The 10,222-nt window shown below is 40.0% G+C and overlaps 1 long non-coding RNA gene across 1 annotated transcript; it reads right to left on the bottom strand.

Moving 5' to 3' along the window:
* Positions 1 to 2,384: 2,384 nt before the first annotated feature.
* On the bottom strand, positions 2,385 to 6,059 carry LOC135564390 (uncharacterized). Its single transcript, XR_010460981.1, has 2 exons — positions 5,963 to 6,059; positions 2,385 to 4,695 (listed from the first exon to the last, which is right to left on the bottom strand). It is a non-coding gene; the product is annotated as an uncharacterized LOC135564390 (long non-coding RNA).
* Between the last annotated feature and the right edge of the window lie 4,163 nt (positions 6,060 to 10,222).

Genomic DNA, 10,222 nt, shown 5'->3' with positions numbered 1-10,222 from the left:
TGAGCTTAGCTTCCTCAAAATTCCCAATGGTCACACCTAGGGCTGTGGCGGTCACAACATTTCGTCGGCCGGTGATTAAATAACTGTCGGTCTCACGGTAATTGGCCGTTAATTAACATAAACACATTTATCATCTCCTGGTTTCCACACATAGCCTGTAAGCCATTTAAAAAAGTCTAATTAATCCATGTAAAATAGCCTACACCTTCACAATAAATCCCCCAGACAGATCTAAAGAGGCATGTTATAAAGAAAATGTAGTCTATTTCAGAAGAAAATAATAGCATACTCAGTTGTCCTTATTTTAGGTCATGATATGGCTATGCCAAATGGATGTGCGCTACACTAGTTCATTTAGCAGACAAGATTTGCTTATAATTCCGTGACATGATTTTATGTTATGAAGAATACAATCTAACAAAGCTGAATAAAATACAATTATTTTCTCCAAACGATTTGAGTGAGTGCACACATACGGCTATTCTGTGTTGAGCAGTTAACAAAGAAATAGGTAGTCCTGTATGCTTAATTTAGAGTTATTCATGTAACTTTAGTTGTTCTACAAACGTTGTGCTATGTTTTGCTTTTTAATTCATTGTAAGGCTGCATGATGAGATTCTAATGATGATTTGGAAAAAATCTCCTGAAAGGCATGAGCTCTGCTTCGTTTTTTGCGCAGGCTGTACACACTCCAATAGTCTTTCATTCACAATTTGACAAGCTCTTGATAATGCCTCGAATTTCACGGCGGCATCCCCTTTGTGGCCGTAATGTACCCAAAAAAAATCCATGCCTTTTGCGGAGTGCTGCGTTGTAGCCTTCTCCCTCAGTGTGCTGTGCAATCGGAAGCCCTCTCACTCACATCGTTCTCCGTCAAGTCATTGGGGTTTTGTCACAGGCTACAAATGAAGACAGACACATCCGGAACGCAACGGGGCTCATCTTTATCCAATTCCGAGGTGCGTATTGGAAGAACTGTCCGCATTTACTCTTCGTCAGCCAACAAGATGGTCAACAAGATGAGTAGGCCTAACGAACAGAAAAAGTACTAGCCTATGTCAATCTACTAGTACAAAAGTCGACATATTCTATTCTGTTTGAGAAATAAATATTCCATACATAGTCTGGGACAGTTGTGAGATGCGATAGATCCCAAATTAATACAACCACTAGCATCAAAACACATGTTTTTATGCAATGTGGCTGACGTAACAGATCCGAACGTTTACATTAAAATGTTGATAAACCACTAGGCTATTTCTTCACATTATACTACATAGTAGTAGGCTATAAGCACAAATGTTTCATTCGCGGAAAACACCAATTATGCATGTAATGCTTTTATTATAAAAGTGCATTTTTATGGTGGAAATTAGCTTCCCCAAACTTGAAACTCACGCGCTGTTGATATATTTGCCAGTTAGGCTCTACACTCCTTGTAAAGCGGATTAATGTGCTTCATTAAGTTATTTGGCCGCTTTGATTGTGATACAAACCTTAATTAAAACATTTAGGCCAATGGGCTAGCCTACATGAGGTGTGCGACTATGATTTGAAAAAGTCGCAAAAATAGACATCACAAGTGATAATATATAATTTAGTTATTTAACTAGACAAGTCAGTTAGGAAAAAAAATCTTATTTACAATGATGGCCTACCCTGGCGAAACCCTAACCAGGACGCCGCTGGGCCAATTGTGCACTGCCATATGGGACTCCCAATCACGGCCGGTTGTGATTACAGCCTGGAATCGAACCAGGGTCTGTAGTGACACCTCTAACACTGAGATGCAGTGCCTTAGACCACTGCGGCACTCGGAAGCCCATAATTCACAAGTGATAGGCTAATATTGTCACCCATCTGACTTTCCTTGATTTAATTTTTAATACATATACTAAATAATATATGTGTGACATTCATTTTGATTTAGAATGGACCATTATCATGCACCTGTATCAAAACAAGGGCAGCGGGAAAAAATACATGTCATCTTTAAACTTAAATAGCGAATGGAGGACACTTTTCCCCATGGTTTATTTTCATGCCAGCCAGGTAAACTGTACTCCTGTTGTAAATATAAGCAATGTGCTTAAAATCTCTTAAGGATCCGCCACTTTTTTTCAATTGACTAAAATGACATACCCAAATCTAACTGCCTGTAGCTCAGGACCTGAAGTAAGGACATGCATATTCTTGATACCATTTGAAAAGAAACACTTTGAAGTTTGTGGAAATGTTAAATTAATGTAGGAGAATTTAACACATTAGATCTGGTAAAAGATAATACAAAGAAAAAAAACATGCGTTTGTTTGTGTATTTTTTTTATGCAAGTGTAACGGCGTTCTTCGTTTGTAGAAAGAGAGTCGGACCGAAATGCAGCGTGTAGGTTACTCATGTGCTTTAATAAAGGAAATAGCGATACATGAAATAACTGTGAGAATACAAAACAACAAACGGACCGTGAAACTATACAGCCTATCTGGTGAATACACAAAGACAGGTACAATCACCCACGAAATACAACGCGAACTCAAGCTACCTAAATACGGTTCCCAATCAGAGACAAAGAGAAGCACCTGACTCTCATTGAGAACCGCCTCAGGCAGCCAAACCTATACCACACCCCTAATCAGCCGCAATCCCAAATAATACAAACCCCAATACGAAACACAACATATATACCCATGTCACACCCTGGCCTACCCAAACTATTAACAAAACACAAAATACAATGACCAAGGCGTGACAGCAAGAGAAAGGTCAAAATGTATTATTCCAGCCCAGGCACAATTTAGATTTTGGCCACTAGATGGCAGCAGTGTATGCGCAACGTTTTAGACTGATCCAATGAATCATTGCATTTCTGTTCAAAATGTTGTATCAAGACTGCCCAAATGTGCCTAATTGGTTTCTTAATACATTTTCAAGTTCATAACTGTGCACTCTCCTCAAACAATAGCATGCATGGTATTCTTTCACTGTGATAGCTACTGTAAATTGGACAGTGCAGTCAAATTAACAAGATTTTAAGCTTTCGGCCAAGATCAGATATGTCTATGTCCTGGGAAATGTTCTTGTTACTTAATGCTAATCACATTAGCCTACGTTAGCTCAACCGTCCTACGGGGGACCCACCGATCCTGTTTAATATTAGGAAAGTTGAGAAATAAATATAGTAGGCCTAGCCTATAGAAAGCTGATGGGATGCTTGTTTTTTTATTAGCGGCCATCACTCTGTTTTCTCTCGCAATTGCATAGCCTATAGAAATGTTGCACAACATGAGTGTTTGATTAGATTTTCGAATGCATTCTCATTGATGTCAGAGTGATTAGGGTGCTGAGTACCAGGTAGTTAGCTAGTTTGGTAGGCTACTAATGACCAGCAGCATCAGAGTTTGGAGAAGCTTAATTATGTGACTAAATGGTCATGTGGAATTTGACTTCCTTCATGACCACCGGTGTGGCGGTAATATGGTCACCTAGTCACACCCTTTATACACACATCCAGTTGATGTTTAGGTCTTGGAGGATGTTTTGAACCACACACAAAGATTTCAGTTTTAGATGCATTTAAGACCAGTTCATTATTAATAATCCATTCTGATACTGAATGACTCGTTATTTAGAATGTCAGTGATCTCACTGGCTTTGGGTGCTGACATGTAGAGTGTAGAATCATCCGCATACATAGTCATTCTAGCTTTGTGTAAGACCAGTGGCAAATCATTTGTAAAATTAGAGAATAGTAATGGCCCAAGACAACTGACCTGAGGGACAACTCACTGTACATACAGTGCATTCAGAATGTATTTAGACCCCTTTACTTTTCCCACATTTTGTTACGTTATAGCCTTATTCTAAAATTCATCAAATATTTTTTCCCCCTCAATCTATACACAATACCCCATAACGATAAAGCGAAAACAGGTTAAAACATAATTATTCAGACCCTTTGCTATGAGACAAAAAAATTGAGCTCAGGTGCATCCTGTTTCCATTGATCATCCTTGAGATGTTTCTACAACTTGATTGGAGTCCACCAGTGGTAAATTCAATTGATTGGCCATGATTTCAAATCTAATTAAATTTGATTTGTCACATGCGCCAAATACAACAGGTACCTTACCGTGAGATGCTTACTTTACAAACCCTTAACCAACAATGCAGTTCAAGAAATAGAGTTAAGAAAGTATTTACTAAATAAACTAAAGTAAAAAATATATTAAAAGTAACACAATAAAATAACAATACCGAGGCAATATACAGGGGGCATCAATGTGCGGGGGTGCAGGTAAGCCGAGGTCATTTGTACATGTAGGTAGGGGCAAAGGGACTATGCATAGATAATAAACCGTGAGTAGCAGTAGTCTAAAAACAAGGATCAACGGGGGGGGGGTCAACGTAAATAGTCCGGGTGGCCATTTGATTAATTGTTCAGCATGGCTTGGGGGTAGAAGTTGTCAAGGAAGCTTTTGGACCTAGACTTGCCGCTCCAGTACCGCTTGCCGTGTGGTAGCAGAGAGAACAGTCTATGACTTGGGTGACTGGAGTCTTCGAACATGTTTTGGACCTTCTGACACCGTATATAGGTCCTGAATGGCAGGAAGCTTGGATGCCGAGCTGTTGCCATACTAGGCGTTGATGCAACCGGTCAGGATGCTGTCGATGGTGCAGCTGTAGAACTTTTTGAGGATCTGGGGACCCATAGCAAAACTTTTCAGTCTCCTGAGGGGGAAAAGGTGTTGTCGTGCCCTCTTAATGACTGTCTTGGTGTGTTTGGACTAGAGGTCGACCGATTATGATTTTTCAACGCCGATGCCGATTATTGGAGGACCAAAAAGGCCGATACCGATTAATCGGACAATTTTTTTCATTTTTGTTTATTTGTAATAATGACAATTACAACAGTACTGAATTAACACTTATTCAATTTGGTTTAAATAATGCAAAAACAAAGTGTTGGAGAAGAAAGTAATATGTGCCATGTAAAAATGTGTGCCATGTAAAATATGTGCCATGTAAAAAAGCTAATGTTTAAGTTCCTTGCTCAGAACATGAGAACATATGAAAGTTGGTGGTTCCTTTTAACATGAGACTTCAATATTCCAATGTAAGAGGTTTTAGGTTGTAGTTAATATAGTATTTATAGGACTATTTCTCTCTATGCCATTTGTATTTCATATACCTTTGACTATTGGATGTTCTTATAGGCACTATAGTATTGCCAGTGTAACAGTATAGCTTCCGTCCCCTCCTCGCCCTTACCTGGGCTCGAACCAGGAACACATCGACAACAGTCACACTCGAAGCATCGTTACCCATCGCTCCACAGCGATGCAGCGCAAGGGGAATAACTACTCCAAATCTAAAAGCGCATGACTTTTGAAACAGTATTAGCGCACACCCAGCTAACTAGCTAGCCATTTCACATTGGTTACTTGAATTCATAAACAGCGCTGTGCTTGCGAAGAGCTGCTGGCAAAACACACGAAAGTGCTGTTTGAATGAATGATTACGGGCCTGTTGCTGCTCAGTCAGACTGCTCTATCAAATCAGACTTAATTATAACATAATAACACACAGAAATAAGAGCCTTTGGTCATTAATATGATTGAATCCGAAAACTATCATTTCGAAAACAAAACGTTTAGTATTTCAGTGAAATACGGAACCGTTCGGTATTTTATCTAACGGGTGGCATCCCTAAATCTAAATATTCTTGTTATATTGCACAACCTTCAATGTATGTCATAATTACGTAAAATTCTGGCAAATTAGTTCGCAATGAGTCAGGCTGCCCAAACTGTTGCATATACCCTGACTCTGCGTGCAATGAACGCAAGAGAAATGACACAATTTCACCTGGTTAATATTGCCTTCTAAATTGGATTAGTAGTTATAACTAGTGATTATGATTGATAGTTTTTTACAAGATAAGTTTAATGCTAGCTATCAATTTACCTTGGCTTCTACTGCATTCGCGTAACAGGCAGGCTACTTGTGGAGTGCAATGGTTAGAGCGTTGGACTAGTTAACTGTGCGGTTGCAAGATTGGAACCCCTGAGCTGACAAGTTGAAAATCTGTCGTTCTGCCCCTGAACAAGGCAGTTAACCCACAGTTCCTAGAGGCAGTCATTGAAAATAAGAATGTGTTCTTAACTGACTTGCCTAGTTAAATAAAAGGTATAAAAATATATATATATATAATTTAATTTTTTTAATAATCGGAAATTGGCGCCCAAAAATACCGATTTCCGATTGTTATGAAAACTTGAAATCGGCCCTAATTAATCGGCCTGTCTGATTAATCGGTCGACCTCTAGTTTGCACCATGATAGTTTGTTGGTAATGTGGACACCAAGGAACTTGAAACTCTTGACCCGCTCCCCTCCAGCCCCTTCGATATGAATTGGGGCGTGTTCGGCCCTTCTTTTCATGTAGTCCACTATCAGTTGTCCCCTCTCTTCCCACCAGCTGGCAACTCAGTCAAGATGATGTGTTCAGGCTCCACATGACATATGTGACATACAGTATATCTCAATAGAGACACAGAAGAGGCCAGATCGACTGGCTGGCATTTCAATGCACAGAATTGGAGGCGATTTTGTGTAAAAGGAGTCTAATTAAAATGGATCGAATTACAGGGGTTTTCACCGCATTGCCACTGCCCACTGATGAACCACCCCTTAACCAAGTCAACTGCTGTATGTACGGTATGTCAAACAGACACCAAAAACTTTTACATTGATCCACATCTCTTTTTCTGGTCACCCCAATAATTCTTCAATGTGGAATTGGAATCCTTGACTACAGTGTAGAACGCAGATAGCACCCAGGAGTGGAGTCACAGAGAGAGAGACTGTCTGGGAACCATATTTGGAGATATGATTTGAGATCTGACTGTGTGCCTTATTATTGTGATAGTAAGGAATGCATTACTTTTTGCTATCACTATGCAGCCAACTGTTGGATGCAGATTTATTTCAGTCCTAGAACAAGAGCACAGAGCAGCCAGTGGAGAGTTTGTTTTTGGAAACACACCTTTATACACACACACATTTACAGACACACCCATGCAAAGCATAAACATATACTCACATATACTCAATATACTCACAAAGCATATACTCACTACTACCATGTTTTAACTACCAGTCATACGTAACATAAACACACAGATCACACATTCCCCCGCTCTTTCTCAATCTCACATTATTTTTGTCATCCTCTCTCTCTTTCACACACACACACACACACACAGTAATTATGTAATGGCTCTGGAAAGGGGGGGTGAAATATTTTGGGCGGCGAATCATGCTCCACATGCATCATCAATATGTTTCCTGGTTGTGGTTCAGTTATTGGCTGCTAAGGCTGATCTGAATGATGAATGGGACTTAATTTGGCAGACTATGGGAGAAGTAGTAATGATTCAATATTCCCCTCTGATTTAACTCACTTCTCTTCTACAAAATGCCTAGCAGACTCAATTTCTAGTGTCTAATGCTTATGTCCCCCCTCATCTCTCCCTCTCTCTCATGCCATACAGCAGGTGTCAGGCGATAACCAGGGAAACAAGTGCAAACAAAGTAAAGGTAACAGTATTTAGCAGTGCAGTGCTCTCACCTCGTGGCTGAGGGCTCACTAACCTAACAGAGCTTTGGATGCTTTTGGCTGTTCCTTCATATTTTATATGATTTGGAGGGTTATATGTGTGTCAGTAGTTCAGCTGATATGATATGGAGGGTTATATGTGTGTCAGTAGTTCAGCTGATATGATATGGAGGGTTATATGTGTTGTCAGTAGTTCAGGTGATATGATATGGAGGGTTATATGTGTGTCAGTAGTTAAGCTGATATGATATGGAGGGTTATATGTGTTGTCAGTAGTTCAGCTGATATGATATGGAGGGTGATATTTGTTGTCAGTAGTTCAGCTGATATGATATGGAGGGTTATATGTGTTGTCAGTAGTTCAGGTGATATGATATGGAGGGTTATATGTGTGTCAGTAGTTAAGCTGATATGATATGGAGGGTTATATGTGTTGTCAGTAGTTCAGGTGATATGATATGGAGTGTTATATGTGTGTCAGTAGTTCAGCTGATATGATATGGAGGGTTATATGTGTTGTCAGTAGTTCAGGTGATATGATATGGAGGGTTATATGTGTTGTCAGTAGTTCAGCTGATATGATATGGAGGGTTATATGTGTTGTCAGTAGTTCAGCTGATATGATATGGAGGGTTATATGTGTTGTCAGTAGTTCAGCTGATATGATATGGAGGGTTATATGTGTTGTCAGTAGTTCAGCTGATATGATATGGAGGGTTATATGTGTTGTCAGTAGTTCAGCTGATATGATATGGAGGGTTATATGTGTTGTCAGTAGTTCAGCTGATATGATATGGAGGGTTATATGTGTTGTCAGTAGTTCAGCTGATATGATATGGAGGGTTATATGTGTTGTCAGTAGTTCAGCTGATATGATATGGAGGGTTATATGTGTTGTCAGTAGTTCAGCTGATATGATATGGAGGGTTATATGTGTTGTCAGTAGTTCAGTTGATATGATGAGTCATTTGTCTGTTTGTATGTATGTGTGAGTGGCCCTTGCTGAGCAACGTCAGTCTCCCGCAAAGAGCAGTCATTATATAGCAGATGGCTCAGTAGATTCTTCAAGGTTGATCGTTCTCTATGGGCCCACAGACAACAGGCTCCTCTACAGGCTACACAAGGAAATGTAATTGTTTAGTGTAATTTTACAAAAACAATTATGCCGTTGATTGGTATTTCATAATTATTTATTATAGACAATAGGCCACACAAGTACATATGCTCACAAACAGGCACGCATGCACCCACATACGCATACACACACAAAGTCCTTTCAGACAGAATAAGAGAGAGAGAGACAGAAAGCATAGAGTGAAGGAAAAAAAAGAGGGGGTGAAAGGAGGAGGACTAGAGCCAACAGGAAACAGCTTTGTGACAGTTGTGAAGAGCAGCAGTTTCACTCCAGTGCTCGGTGAAGTCACAGAAACAACCTTTGATCCCACAGCAGACGTGACCGGCGCGAGCCGATCTTTAAAGCAACGAGAAGCATGTCAATACACACACGTGTTCAATCAAAGTGACTCTCGTCGAATGGCACTAACATGGTTTAGTGTCCTTCTACTGTATAAAGATTTACTTAATAACCCTGAAACAAGAGAGAGTATACAGCAGTGGAAACTGCTGCCTTGAAATGATAAAACTGTGTGTTAATGCGTTACTCTGTGGACGTGTCTGGAATTTAAAATCTGTGGTCTTCAATGTGACCATTTACTATATTGACATCTAGGGGAAAGTAAGAGCTGCCAATGTGATGGGGGCAATGAGCTCACACACTGAGACAGACAAATATCCTTGTGGTTAAAAAGGACCTGTGGCTAGCCAACAAACTCTCCATTATAACATGTTTCCATAACAGACAACAGATAGCAACTACCAATACACGGTAGTTAGTTACATAACAAAAACAAGATATAACAAGATATTTCTTACTCTGCGTTGAAGATACTGTATCTGAGTGACCTCGAAAATGTTCTCTACCTCTCAACAAAGACATCACAGCACTGTTGCATTCCATCTAGGAAAACAGCCAGTATTGTATGGAATGTAAGACTCCCCTGAGTCATCACCAGCCATGCCTGTGGGACAACAACTGCAGACTAGGCTAGAGTCAGCTGGGAGAAACAGACTGGGGACTGTGTGTGTGTGTGTGTCCAGGCTATTTAAGGATGCAGTGTTTATGTGAGGGTCTGTCTGCAGCAGGTGTGTGTGAATGTGTGTGTGTTTGTGGATAGACCACAGGGAAAGCGACATTTAGAGTAATTGACTTCCTGTTCTCAGTTCCACAGTATCAATAATTTCATTCATAGTGAATAGAAGCCTCCATCGCTATAATCCAAGTGGCAGAGATCTGAAAACAACAATAATAGAGTCACTTTAGTTGGTCTTTGAGTGTATTAGTGTTATTGGGATGAAGGGAATCGCTGTGAATGATTACACCATTCCTCATGGTCTTGCTGAGGTGGCAGAATTCCTCTTAAACTCCTTCCGCATAATTGCAGTCGCTTTGCCAATTAACAAACACAAAACTGGACTGATATATTGGATCTGGATCGAGTAATTCCTAACTGTGGCTTTGATTGTTTTATTTTCAGAAGTACTCAAGTA

The sequence above is a fragment of the Oncorhynchus nerka genome, linkage group LG24 (genome assembly GCF_034236695.1).
Source record: "Oncorhynchus nerka isolate Pitt River linkage group LG24, Oner_Uvic_2.0, whole genome shotgun sequence".
Taxonomy (NCBI): domain Eukaryota; kingdom Metazoa; phylum Chordata; class Actinopteri; order Salmoniformes; family Salmonidae; genus Oncorhynchus; species Oncorhynchus nerka.
Note: the sequence above shows the minus strand (reverse complement) of the source record. Positions and strands in the feature narration are given on the sequence as shown.